Source organism: Pongo abelii, chromosome 15 (genome assembly GCF_028885655.2).
Source record: "Pongo abelii isolate AG06213 chromosome 15, NHGRI_mPonAbe1-v2.0_pri, whole genome shotgun sequence".
Taxonomy (NCBI): Eukaryota; Metazoa; Chordata; class Mammalia; order Primates; family Hominidae; genus Pongo; species Pongo abelii.
The window spans coordinates 80,817,886-80,830,504 of record NC_072000.2 but is presented as its reverse complement, the minus strand read 5'-3'; the positions used below and the strand labels follow the sequence as shown (position 1 = coordinate 80,830,504).

General features: G+C 48.2%; 1 long non-coding RNA gene across 3 annotated transcripts in view; it reads left to right on the top strand.

Moving 5' to 3' along the window:
* The window catches only part of LOC129049939 (uncharacterized), a 142,370-nt gene extending 130,405 nt beyond the window's left edge, over nt 1-11,965 (top strand). Inside the window, exons 4-5 of one of the 3 annotated variants that reach the window (XR_008513358.2) lie at nt 8,937-9,069; nt 11,443-11,965. This is a non-coding gene — a long non-coding RNA (uncharacterized LOC129049939). Of the gene's footprint in view, nt 1-8,936; nt 9,152-11,442 lie in introns of all 3 variants that reach the window. The other 2 variants (XR_010137000.1, XR_008513355.2) reach the window with 2 other exon arrangements.
* Nucleotides 11,966-12,619: the final 654 nt, after the last annotated feature.

The window sequence follows — 12,619 nt, the reverse complement described above, 5'->3', positions numbered from 1 at the left end:
AAGAGAACAGTTCCCCCGTGTTGAACCTGTATGTTGTTCCTTCCTTCCCACTTCAGATTTGTGTAGCCCCACTACCTTGGGGACAAACAGACTTGGCTGTGATGCTGATCTCATTCTCTAGCCTGTAACATTGCCAGTCTCTGTCTGCCAGCCTGGGCAGAGGCTCCAAACTTGCATGATCCAGGAATTAGAGCAGGGGTGTCCAATCTTTTGGCCTTCCTGGGCCACACTGGAAAAAGAAGAATTGTCTTGGGCCACATATAAAATACACTAACACTAAGGATAGCTGATGAACTAAAAAAGAAAAGAAAAGAAAAGAAAAATATCACACACACAAAAAATCTCATAATGGTTTAAGAAAGTTTAAATTTGTATTGGGTTGCATTCAAAGCCATGCTGGGCCACATGCGGCCCGCAGGCTACAGGTTGGACAAGCTTGATTGAGTGTTAAAGTATTCAGTCAGCTACTTAGTAGCATTCATTATTACATTACCACAATTATTTTATCATGAACTATAAATTTAAGTATATTTTTCTTATTTTAATATTTGCAAATTCAGAGTGCAACTTACAATACAATAAATACATTTGATAAATTGCATTTTTTTGTTTGTTTGTTTTGGAGATGAAATCTCGCTCTTCTCCCCCAGGCTGGAGTGCAATGGTGAGATCTCAGCTCACTGCAACATCCGCCTCCCAGGTTCAAGTGATTCTCCTGCCTCAGCCTCCTGAGGAGCTGGGATTATAGATGCCTGCCACCATGCCTGGCTAATTTTTGTATTTTTAGTTGAAACGGGGTTTCACCATGTTGGCCAGGCTGGTCTTGAACTCCTGACCTCGGGTGATCCACTGGCCTTGGCCTCCCAAAGTGCTGGGATTACAGGTGTGAGCCACCACGCCAGGCCCATTTATTTTTTTTAAACTTTCATTAGATTGATGGTGTGTGTTACAATTTATGGCCTCTTAGAATTGAGGGAATGTGACATTAAGGCTCTAACAGAATGAGACATGGCACAAGTACATTTTTGTTTGTTTGTTTGTTTTTTGGAGACTGAGTCTTGCTCTGTTGCCCAGGGTGGAGTGCAGTGGTGTGATCTCAACTCATTGCAACCTCCACCTCCCAGGTTCATGCAATTCTTGTGTCTCAGCCTCCCTAGTAGCTGGGATTACAGGCGCCCACCACCACGCCTGGCTAATTTTTTTATTTTTAGTGGAGAAATGGTTTCTCCATGTTGGCCAGGCTGGTCTTGAACTCCTGACCTCAAGTGATCCACCCGCCTTGGCCTCCCAAAGCACTGAGATTACAGGCGTGAGCCACTGCACCTGGCCCACAGGTACATTTTGATAGATGATAGGAGGCTTAGGAAAAGTGGAAATGAGGATAAATTAATAATCACTGGGATAATAATAAACACTACTTATTGAGTGCTTATTTTAATGCCAGTTATAAGTTTTCTCTAATTCTTGAATAAGCTCACATGGAAGATAACATGACTTTAGGCCGGGTGCGGTGGCTCATGCCTGTAATCCCAGCACTTCGGGAGGTTGAGATTGGCAGATCATGAGGTCAGGAGATCGAGACCATCCTGATCAACATGGCGAGACCCTGTCTTTACTAAAAATGCAAAAATTAGCTGGGCGTGGTGGTGCATGCCTCTAATCCCAGCTCCTCAGGAGGCTGAGGCAGGAGAATCACTTGAACACAGGAGGGAGAGATTGCAGTGAGCCGAGATTGCGTTGCTGCACTCCAGCCTGGGCAACAGAGGACAGAGCGACACTCCATCTCAAAAAAAAAAAAAAAAGATAATGTGACTTTAATAATTTTAAACATTTGCATATTACAGTCTTCATCCTATGGCCTTTTTATTTAATAAACACTTAATTGAGATATAATTCCTATGTCATAAAATTCATTCTTTTAAAGAGTACAATTTAGTGGATTTTAGTATATTCACAGTTGTATCTATAGCCTTTTTAAATCTGAATTTCTTGTGGATCTGATCTTACTGCCTCTTATATCTGCCAACTTTCACTCATGGTGAATTATTTCCTTGTGGGTTTTGTAATTTTAGATTGTGAGTTCATCTTCGGTAGGGCTTTGCATGTGGAAATCCTACATCAATTGGATAGAAAATGTGTTCCTCTACAGGGAGTACTGTATTTGCCCTTAGGTATAACTGGCTCCAGACTTCCTTTTGCTGCTGTTGTTGTTAGTTGATTGGATTAGAGCTCCAAAACCACGGGAGTAGAGTAAATTTGAATTCCAAACCTATGGGAGGGAGACAGGGGTCATGGTTATGAATTCCCAAAGACATTTTCTTGCACAGAGCCCAGGCCTGGATCAGGATTTCTCAGTGGCATTTCATGGCATTATTGACATCCTGGGCTGGGCATCTCTTTGTTGTGAGGAGCTGCCGCCTATGTGGCAGGATGTTTAGCAGCATCCTTGGCCTCTACCCATTAGATGCCAGCAGTACCCTTCCCCCAAGTTGTGACAATCAAGTGTCTCTCTGCCCCCTAAGGGACATTGCCGAATGTCCCCTGTGGGGCAAAATTGCCCCTGGTTGAGAACCTCTGGTCTAGACAAACAAGCTTCCTCAACATTATGGAAAAAGAAAGAGACCTCAGCAAGTTTCCATGCCATCAACCTGTGGCAGCGAGAGGATGTTTTCCTTATTTTCCCAGTTTTGCTAAGGTTGTAGCCTTTTAGGGGTTATGGATTTATGGAGTCTCAGTTCCAATTGCCCTCCCCTCACCTGGGGCCAGGGTCCTTAGGGAGGGGCTAGGGTAGGATGGGGAACACAGGGACAGCTCTTGTGCTTTGTGGTCCTGTTTCTGGTTTTCCTTTTATGTTTTTAGCTCCTATGGGTTTCTCTTACTTTCTTGGAAATTTGTTTATACATTTTTTGTTGTTGTTGAGATAGGGTCTCACTCTGTCACCCAAGCTGGAATGCAGTGGGATGACTGTAGCTCACTGCAGCCTTGAACTCCTGGGCTCAAGTGATCCTCCTGTCTCAGCCACCTGAGTGTCTAGGACTATAGGTGTAAGCCACCACACCTGGCTAATTTTTTTATTTTTATTTTTTGTAGATATGGAATCCTGTCATGTTGCCCAGGCTGGTCTTGAACTCCTGGCCTCAAGCACTCCTCCCACCTAGGCCTCTCAAAGTGCTAGAATTACAGGCATGAGCCACTGCACCTGTCAGTTTATACATTTGGAAGACTGCCAGGTTACATTAAGCATTTCTGGGTATTTTGTAACAAGATGAATTTTAGGTCATCAAGTCTATAATATTGCTAGAATTGTGGATCCCTAGGTAGATATCATTATCGCCATACAGACATGAAGAAACTAAGACTAAAAGAGGTTGAGTGATTCAAAGACCACACAGCTGATAGGTGGCAAAGCTGGGATTTGAACCTAGGTCTGTCTGGTTTAAAAGTTAAGAGCTGTGTAGAATCCAGTGGTTTGGGAATTGGAAGGCACATCCTATTATTGCTCTAACAAATTATCAAGAATGTAGTGGCTTAAGAAGTCTGCAAGGGGTTGGCAGGGCAGCATTCCTTCTGAAGGCTCTAAGGGAGAACCCATTGTCTTGCCTTTTCCAGCTGCTAGTGGCTGCCTGCAGTCATGGTTCCATGGTCCCTTCCTCGCTTCAACTTCTGCTGCTTCTGTTATTCTATCTTCTTCTCCAACTCTGACCCTCCTGCCTCCCTCTTACAAGGATCCTTGTGATCACACTGAATCCACTCAGATAATCCAGGATAATCTCTCCATCTCAAGACCCTTGATTTAATCACAACTCTGAAATCCCCTCTGCAATGTAGAGTGAGATATTTACAGCTTCTGGGGATTAAGACATGAACATTTTTAGGAGGGTGTCATTCAGCCTATCACAGAAAGGATCTAACAAATACAAATGTTCTTCAACTTACAATGTGGCATCAGAAATTGAAAATATTGGCCAGGTGCAGTGGTTCACGCCTGTAATCCCAGCACTGGGAGGCCAAGGCTGGGGGATCACAAGGTCAGGAGTTTGAGACCAGCCTGGCCAAAATGGTGAAACCCTGTCTCTACTAAAAATACAAAAATTAGCCTGGTGTGGTGGCACACACCTGTAATCCCAGCTACTTGGGAGGCTGAGGCAGGAGAATTGCTTGAACCTGGGAGGTGGAGGTTGCAGTGAGCAGAGATGGCTCCACCACATTATAGCCTGGGTGACAGAGTGAGACTCCATCTAAAAAAAAAAAAAAAAAGAAATGGAAAATACTGTAAGTTGAAAATGCATTTAATACACGTAACTTACCAAACATCATAGCCTAACCTACCCTGCCTTAAACATGCTCAGAACATTCATATTAGCCTACAGATGTGTTGGGCGAAATAATCGAACACAAATCCCATTTTATAATAAAGTGTTGAATATCTCATGTAATTTATTGAATACTGAAAGTGAAAAACAGAATGGTTGTATGGGTACTGCTGAAGTACAGTTTCTACTGAATGCATATCACTCTGGCACCACTGTAAGTTGAGCCATCATAAATTGGAGGCCGTCTGAAATCTTTTCAACTTTTTTAACGTTATAGAAAAAGAAACAGAGGTCCAAAGAGGGCTCCTGGCATGTGATCTCTTGCTTCTTCCATCTTACCTGCTACCCCTACTTGCTTAAGTGCTCAAGGAAACAAGTAACTTGAGTCCACCCAAGGAGCTGTCCTGAAAGAGGTGGGATGTGAGTGGGGCCTGGTAGGAGAGGAAGGGCAAGGCTTGGTGGAGGCAGGGTTCTGTTGAATGTCAATTCAATCAGGAATTTACCTAAGCCAAGGAAGGAAGGAGCACCGGCTCTATTCAATGTATAAGTATTTATTGCATGCCTGCTGTGAACCAGGGTTGTGCAAGAGGAATAAGACCCACCATCCACCTAGAGGAGAGACTTGTGGAAGGGGCATTTTATGTGATGGAAAAGAAGCACAGCTTTGGAATAGGACAAGTCTGAGTTTGAACCCAGTTCTATTTCTAAATGAACCGGGAAAATTAATCTCTCTGATAGTTTCTTCATTCATAAAATAGAAATAGCCATCAATTCTTTACACAGTGAGCATTAAAAAATCTGCTTTAATGTTTCCTAGTTTGGGAGCCACGACGGAATTGTGTGACTCTGAAACTGACAAGCTTCCTGAGTCTCAATGTACTTGCCTTTGTAATAGGCATAATACTGCCTCGTTTGGAGACTTCAAAAGAATGCTTGCCAAGTACTTTTATGCTCGGCTCTGCCCGTTTTTGCAAGAGCCCAGGAGGAGACTGCAAGCAACCAGAGGCAACTGATCCATGGGCTCTCCAGGCCCCATCTGGCGGCCTCTAGGGTGGAGAGGAGGAGCCATTGTGTGTAACCCATGTGTACCCCGGCACCTGAGTTGAAAAATTCTGCCTTTGAAGGTTGTTAGGAGGATTAAACGGCATGATCTATAACCATATTTCTCAACTGTGGCACTACTGACATTTGAAGCTAGATAATTATTGTGGGTTTTGTCCCGCACTTTGTAGCATGTTTAGCAGCATTTCTGGCTTCTACCCACTAGGTACCAGTAGTAATCCCTCCTTGTGACAACCAAATATGTTTCCACTCATTGCCAAATGTCCCCTAGGGAACAAGATTGCCCCTAGTCGAGACCTATGGGAAAGCATTCTGTAAGCCTAAATATTTAAGATATAACTTTTTGATTTTTACGTTTATTTAATTAATTAATTTATTTGAGACAGAGTCCCCATCTGTTGCCCAGGCTGGAGTGTAGTGGCACAATCTCAGCTCACTGCAACCTCCGACTCGCAGGCTTAAGCGATCTACCTACCTCAGCCTCCAGAGTAGCTGGGATTACAGGTGTGGACCACCACACCTGGTGAATATTTGTATTTTGGGGGGTAGAGACAGGGTTTGGCTTTGTTTCCCAGGCTGGTTTCGAACTCTTGAGCTCAAGTGATCATCCTGCTTCAGCCTCCAAAGTACTGGGATTACAGGCGAGAGACACCGTGCGTGGCAGATATAATTCTTACAATGAATTATTTTTGTCATTATATTGCCAGGTGCTGAAAAGAAGTTACATTTGAGCACATTACTATGTCCGTTTTAACCAGAACCCTATAAAGACAGTCTGAGCTCAGGGTTAATCAGGAGGAATACTTAGCAAATAGGCAAGGAAAATGCTTTGGAATAGCTGGACACCACTTCGTGTTCTGTAAGCCGGTGCCTGCCTTGACTCCTCACAGATCCAACTTCCGCAGGCAGGGCTGGAAGAGACCAGAGACTCAGGTTCTGGTCCCAGCATCACCACTAAGCAAGTGGCCTCTCCTCTTTGGGTGGCCCCAGGTGGCCTTTCCTCTTTGGGCCCCACTCTCTGCGTCTCTGGTCATGTGGCATTCTTCCCTGTGTGTCAGTGTCTCTGTTGTCCTTTCTTCTGCTTTTTTTCAAACTTATTTTTATTTTACTTTATTTTTTAAGAGACAGGGTCTGGGTGGGCGCGGTGGATCACACCTGTAATCCCAGAACTTGGGAGGCCGAGGTGAGTGGATCACCTGAGGCCAGGAGTTTAAGACCAGCCTGACCAACATGGAGAAACCCTGTCTCTACTGAAAATACAAAATTAGCGGGACATGGTGGTGCATGCGTATAATCCGAGCTACTCAGGAGGCTGAAGCAGGAGAATCACTTGAACCGGGAGGCAGAAGTTGCAGTGAGCTGAGATTACACCATTGCACTCCAGCCTGGGCAACAAGAGTGAAACTCCGTCTCAAAAAAAAAAAAAAGAAAAAAAGAAAAAGAAAAAGAAAGAAAGAAAAAAGAGACAGGGTCTTACTCTTACCCAGGCTGGAGTTCAGTGGCGTCATCATAAATCACTGCAGCTTCAAATTCCTGGGTTCCAGTGATCCTCCCACCTCCACCTCCTAAGTAGCTAGGACTATAGGTGCACACCACCACGCCCAGCTAATATTTAAAGTTTTTTTAGAGACAAGGTCTTGCTATCTTACCCAAGCTAGTCTCTAACTCCTGGCTTCAAGCTATCCTCCTGCCTGGGCCTCCCAAAACTCTGGGATTACAAGCATGAGCCACCCTACCTGGCCTGTTTCCACTTCTTAAATGACACTAATCGTATTGGATCTAGTCTAATATGACCTCATCTTAACTAATTACACCTGGAAATACCCTATTTCCAAATAAGGTCACATTCTGAGGTTCCAAGTGGACATGCATTTTTGGAAGACACCATTCAACCCAGGATAGCAAGTGAGAGGCACCGTGATCCATAACCAGAATCCTGGGGAAAGCAGAAGGACCCAAAGCTCTCCCTTCCTACCCACGACCTGTACCACACATATGCAGGGTATGGCCTTGCAACTGTGCAGTGTGTGCTGGAATAAGCAGGGCAGACCCAGAGCTCTGTTCAGCTGGCTGCTGCTCATGGTTAGTGGCTCGTGGTAACTAACCTTCATGACCTTCCATCCAGTGGTCCTGCCAGCCCTGGGCAAAGCATCCTCCTGTTTCAGATAAGCCTTTTTTTTTTTTTTGAGACGGAGTCTCGCTCTGTCGCCCAGTCTGGAGTGCAGTGGCGCGATCTCGGCTCACTGCAAGCTCCGCCTCCCGGGTTCACGCCATTCTCCTGCCTCAGTGTCCCAAGTAGCTGGGACTACAGGTGCCTGCCACCATGCCCGGCTAATTTTTTTGTATTTTTAGTAGAGACAGGGTTTCACCATGTTAGCCAGGATGGTCTCGATCTCCTGACCTCGTGATCCGCCCGCCTCAGCCTCCCAAAGTGCTGGGATTACAGGCGTGAGCCACTGCGCCCGGCCTTCAGATAAGTCTTAATTGAGGAAAGTTATTGTCTGTGGCCTCTGCCTTTGGCTTCCATCTCCCCTTTTTTGAGTAAATCACACTCAAACTCCCTCTTGGGGACCCCACTTCCCTCACTCTCAGGTTAGGTAGGGCCCTATCCAAGACTTCAGGACCTGGTCAATCAGCACATTCCATCTCCCTGGTCCCAAAGATTGGTTAAGGATGGGCACAAGTCCAAGGAAGAGCAAATTCTTTTTTTTCCCCACTGGTCTTGAACCTGCAAGGCTATGGACTGGACCTCTGGCAACCATTTTGCCCATGTGAGGTCAGAACTTCTCTGAGAATGGAACTAATGTAGAAAAAAAGTGGAATCAAGAGTTAAATAGCGTGAAATGGGGTCCTGATGGTATCAATAGCACCTAGATCAAGCTGTACCTGAAGCTCTACCACTGGTCTTTTTAGCTATCTGAACCATTAAATCCACCTCTCCCTTACTTTGCTTGAGCTGATTTGAGTCACATTTTCTATCAAAAGTAAAGAAAGGGCATTAATTGCAGTTCACTCAGACTCATTGTCTGGGTTTTATAGTTTATCTACTTGGAGTATGTTTCTTTTCATTTATCTTTGAAACAATTATGAAGTAGATGGCCTGCCCCCTAGTGTCAGTGCAACACCCTGCTGGAGGAGGCCGTCTCAAGAGCCTTCATAGAAGTGCTAGTCCATCTGATCATGCCTTTATCCAGCAGATATTTTTTGAGTGTCCATTGTGTGTGTATGCCTGAGGAGTGGCTTAGATTAGTATGGTGGCAGTGGAGATAGAACCAGTGGCACTAACAGAATTTGATATTAATTGGTCATCAGTGATGTAGAAAGGAGGTGTCCAGACTGAATCCTAGAATCCTAGGCTTCTAGCTTGAGAGGTGGAGTGTCTGTCATGCTCTGAGCTGAGGAGCACTAAGGTTTGTTTTCAGTGCTGGGATAAGGGTAGCTAAAAAGAAAAAAGGAAAAATAAAAAAATAATAAGGGTGACCACGATCAGGTTTGTTCATGGGGAGGAGGGGAGACAGTGAGTTTGGTTTTGACCATGTTTAGTGTCATGTCCCTTCACAGCGTCCACGTGGGGATGCAGGTCAGCAGCTCCTTCACAGCGTCCACGTGGGGATGCAGGTCAGCAGCTCCTTCACAGCGTCCACGTGGGGATGCAGGTCAGCAGCTCCTTCACAGCGTCCACGTGGGGATGCAGGTCAGCAGCTCCTTCACAGCGTCCATGTGGGGATGCAGGTCAGCAGCTGGACATCCAGCCTTGGGCCTTGAGGAGAGGCCAGGTGAGAGCTGTCTAGGTTGGGAGTCACCTGTCTGTGAGTGGTGGCTGAAGTGGTGGATGCAGGAGAGGCTGAAGGATACTGTGTGGGGTGAGAAACAGAGGGCCCTGGAGGCAGCCTAAGAGCAGCACTTTCCATGAGCACATCAGGAGGAGGACTCCCAGGTGAGCTATCCGCAGCCCTGCTCAATGGATGCCAGAGGCTGGCCTTGAGCCATCCGCTGTCCTGCCTCTTGAACTTCAGCTCCCTGAGGGCAGGAGTTTGTCTTGTACACGTACAATAGGATTTTTAGAGAAAGAAACTGCATCTTTTTTTAAATATATTTTTTAGAAGGAGTTTCGCTCTTGTTGCCCAGGCTGGAGTGCAATGGCAGGCATGATCATGGCTCACCACAACCTCCTCCTCTCGGGTTCAAGTGATTCCCCTGCCTCAGCCTCTCCAGTAGCTGGGATTACAGGCACTCACTTTCCCTACATTCACCTCCCCTACACTCACCTCCCCTGCACTCACCACCCCTGCGCTCACCTCCCCTGCGCTCACCTCCCCTGCGCTCACCTCCCCTGCGCTCACCTCTCCTGCACTCACCTCCCCTGTACTCACCACCCCTGCACTCACCTCCCCTGCGCTCACCTCCCCTGCGCTCACTTTCCCTGCACTCACCCCTCCTACGCTCACCTCCCCTGCACTCACCTCCCCTGCACTAACTTTCCCTGCACTCACCTCCCCTGCACTAACTTTCCCTGCACTCACCTCCCCTGCACTCACCTCCCCTGCACTCACTTTCCCTGCACTCACCTCCCCTGCACTAACTTTCCCTGCACTCACCTCCCCTGCACTCACCTCCCCTGCACTCACCTCCTCTACACTCACCTCCCCTGCACTCACCTCCCCTGCACTCACTTTCCCTGCATTCACCTCCCCTGTGCTAACTTTCCCTGCACTCACCTCCCCTGCACTCACCTCCTCTACACTCACCTCCCCTGCACTCACCTCCCCTGCACTCACTTTCCCTGCACTCACCTCCTCTACACTCACCTCCCCTGCACTCACCTCCCCTGCACTCACTTTCCCTGCACTCACCTCCCCTGCACTCACCTCCTCTACACTCACCTCCCCTGCACTCACCTCCCCTGCACTCACTTTCCCTGCACTCACCTCCCCTGCACTCACCTCCCCTGCACTCACTTTCCCTGCACTCACCTCCCCTGCACTCACCTCTCCTGCGCTCACCTCCCCTGCACTCACTTTCCCTGCACTCACCTCCCCTGCACTCACCTCCCCTGCACTCACCTCCCCTGCACTCACCTCCCCTGTGCTAACTTTCCCTGCACTCACCTCCCCTGCACTCACCTCTCCTGCGCTCACCTCCCCTGCACTCACTTTCCCTGCACTCACCTCCCCTGCACTCACCTCCCCTGCACTCACCTCCCCTGTGCTAACTTTCCCTGCACTCACCTCCCCTGCACTCACCTCCCCTGCACTCACCTCCCCTGCGCTCACCACCCCTGCGCTCACCTCCCCTGCACTCACTTTCCATGCACTCACCTCCCCTGCGCTCACCACCCCTGCACTCACCTCCCCTGCACTCACCTCCCCTGCACTCACCTCCCCTGCACTCACTTTCCCTGCAATCACTCTTTAGGTACTTACTGAAGAAGCCCTGACTCTGACAGAGGGCTGCTGGCTAGGAAGCAGGCTTGGTCTGCACAATGGTTAGGCTAGAAGTGCCAGGGAGCTCATGCCTCTGGGAGCAACCCTCAGCTAATGTCCAATGGGAACTTAAGATAATGCCTCAGCTCCCCTGTCCTCAGGCAGGAGTAGGACAATACTGGGACTCGTTCTCCACACTCTCTCAGGGTCCCTAGCGTGAGTGCGCCCCGGGTACCCACAGGGTGAGTTGCTCCCTGACATTCCCTGCATCGCCTTCCTTCCCTTCCCTGTTTTCACTGTCCCATGCCCCTCCAGGAGCTTCCTGTCCCAGAAACCGCCTCATTCACATCCTCACTCAGGCTTTGCTTCTGGGGAACCCAGCCTAAGAAAATCACTGAGTGGGGAGAAAGGTGCCTAGTTCTTAGCCAAATAAGGATTTCTTTTTAAATATTTTTAAAAATTCATTTATTTATTTTTGGAGATAGGATCTTGCTCTGTTGCCCAGGCTGGAGTTCAGTGTCGCCATCACGGCTCACTGCAGGCTTGAACTCCTGGACTCAAAGGATCCTCCTGCTTCAGCCTCCCAAGTAGCTAGGACTACAGGTGCGACCACCATGCCTGGCTAATTTTTATATTTTTTGTAGAGACAGAGTCTCCCTGTGTTGCGCAGGCTGGTCTTGAACTCCTGGGCTCAAGCGATCCTCCCACCTCGGCCTCCAAAGGCGCTGGGATTACAGGCGTGAGCCACTGTGCCCAGCCAATAAGGACTTCTTGAACAATTAATGAATGTATTCATCACTCCCTGGCAAAGAGCGGGAGGTTAGTGAACTTTGGTTGAAATGAGAACCGTTGACCATTTATTCACACCAACTGCTGTGCACACGTCCACACAGAGTCTCTGCAGTGGCCACAACCTCGTCTCTCCCCTTGGTCAAAGGAAGCCAAGTGGGGACACCCAGGTCCCACTGCCCACAGGAGCACCTATGGACCCAGGTGCCTCAGCATGTGGGGGTGGGGCTCTGTGTTCTTGGCAGTGGCCAGTGGGTCAGTCCCAGTGTCTGTGTTCACAGGGGCTTCATCCTCATCCAGGGGATCTGAAAATGTGGTGGCCCTCGTACACAATCCCCAGGTTGTCTCTGTGCTAATAAACTTGGGCAAATCAGCTTGACTCTGTGTGTGTGTGTGTCCCTAAGCGTTTGTACGCTCGTATCCCTCACTTAGTGTCTGGTGTGTATATGTGTACCGGTGTTTTGTGCTTCAGTGTGTATTTGTGTGTGCGCAGTGGCTGCCTGTCATTATGCCACTAATGGAAATACGGCCACGGATCACAACTCTCAATTAGCTCCCGGGGCGATCTCTGTGACAGCCAGTTACCGAACAGCAAGGCCTAACGGAATGAATTAATTTGTAGTACACGGCAGTTAGAGTCACTGCGTCAGCCACAGGGACTCGACAGTCAGAGATCCTGATTAGAGGGGCTCGGACCATTTGGCACCAGCAGGTACCTGGGAGGCCTCTCCCCGAGTTCCTGACCTAGGAAGGGGATCAGAGGAACATCAGGGACCTTAGCTGAGCTCAGGACCATGCAGCCATCAACCACTCCAGCCAGAAGGCTCTGGCTGGCACTTGGCCAGGCCAAAGGCCCAGGGTGTCAGGAACTTGGGAGGTTGGTGAGGCCTTGTTCTCTCTCTCTCTGTCTTCAAACTGAACCTTTGATTGGTTCATTTTGTTTGGAGTGGGGCCAGATCTCTTCAAGAATGGAGTCTTCAGGGGTCAGCTAGGGGGAGCCCTAGGGCGCCAGGGAAAGACAGAAGTCAACCA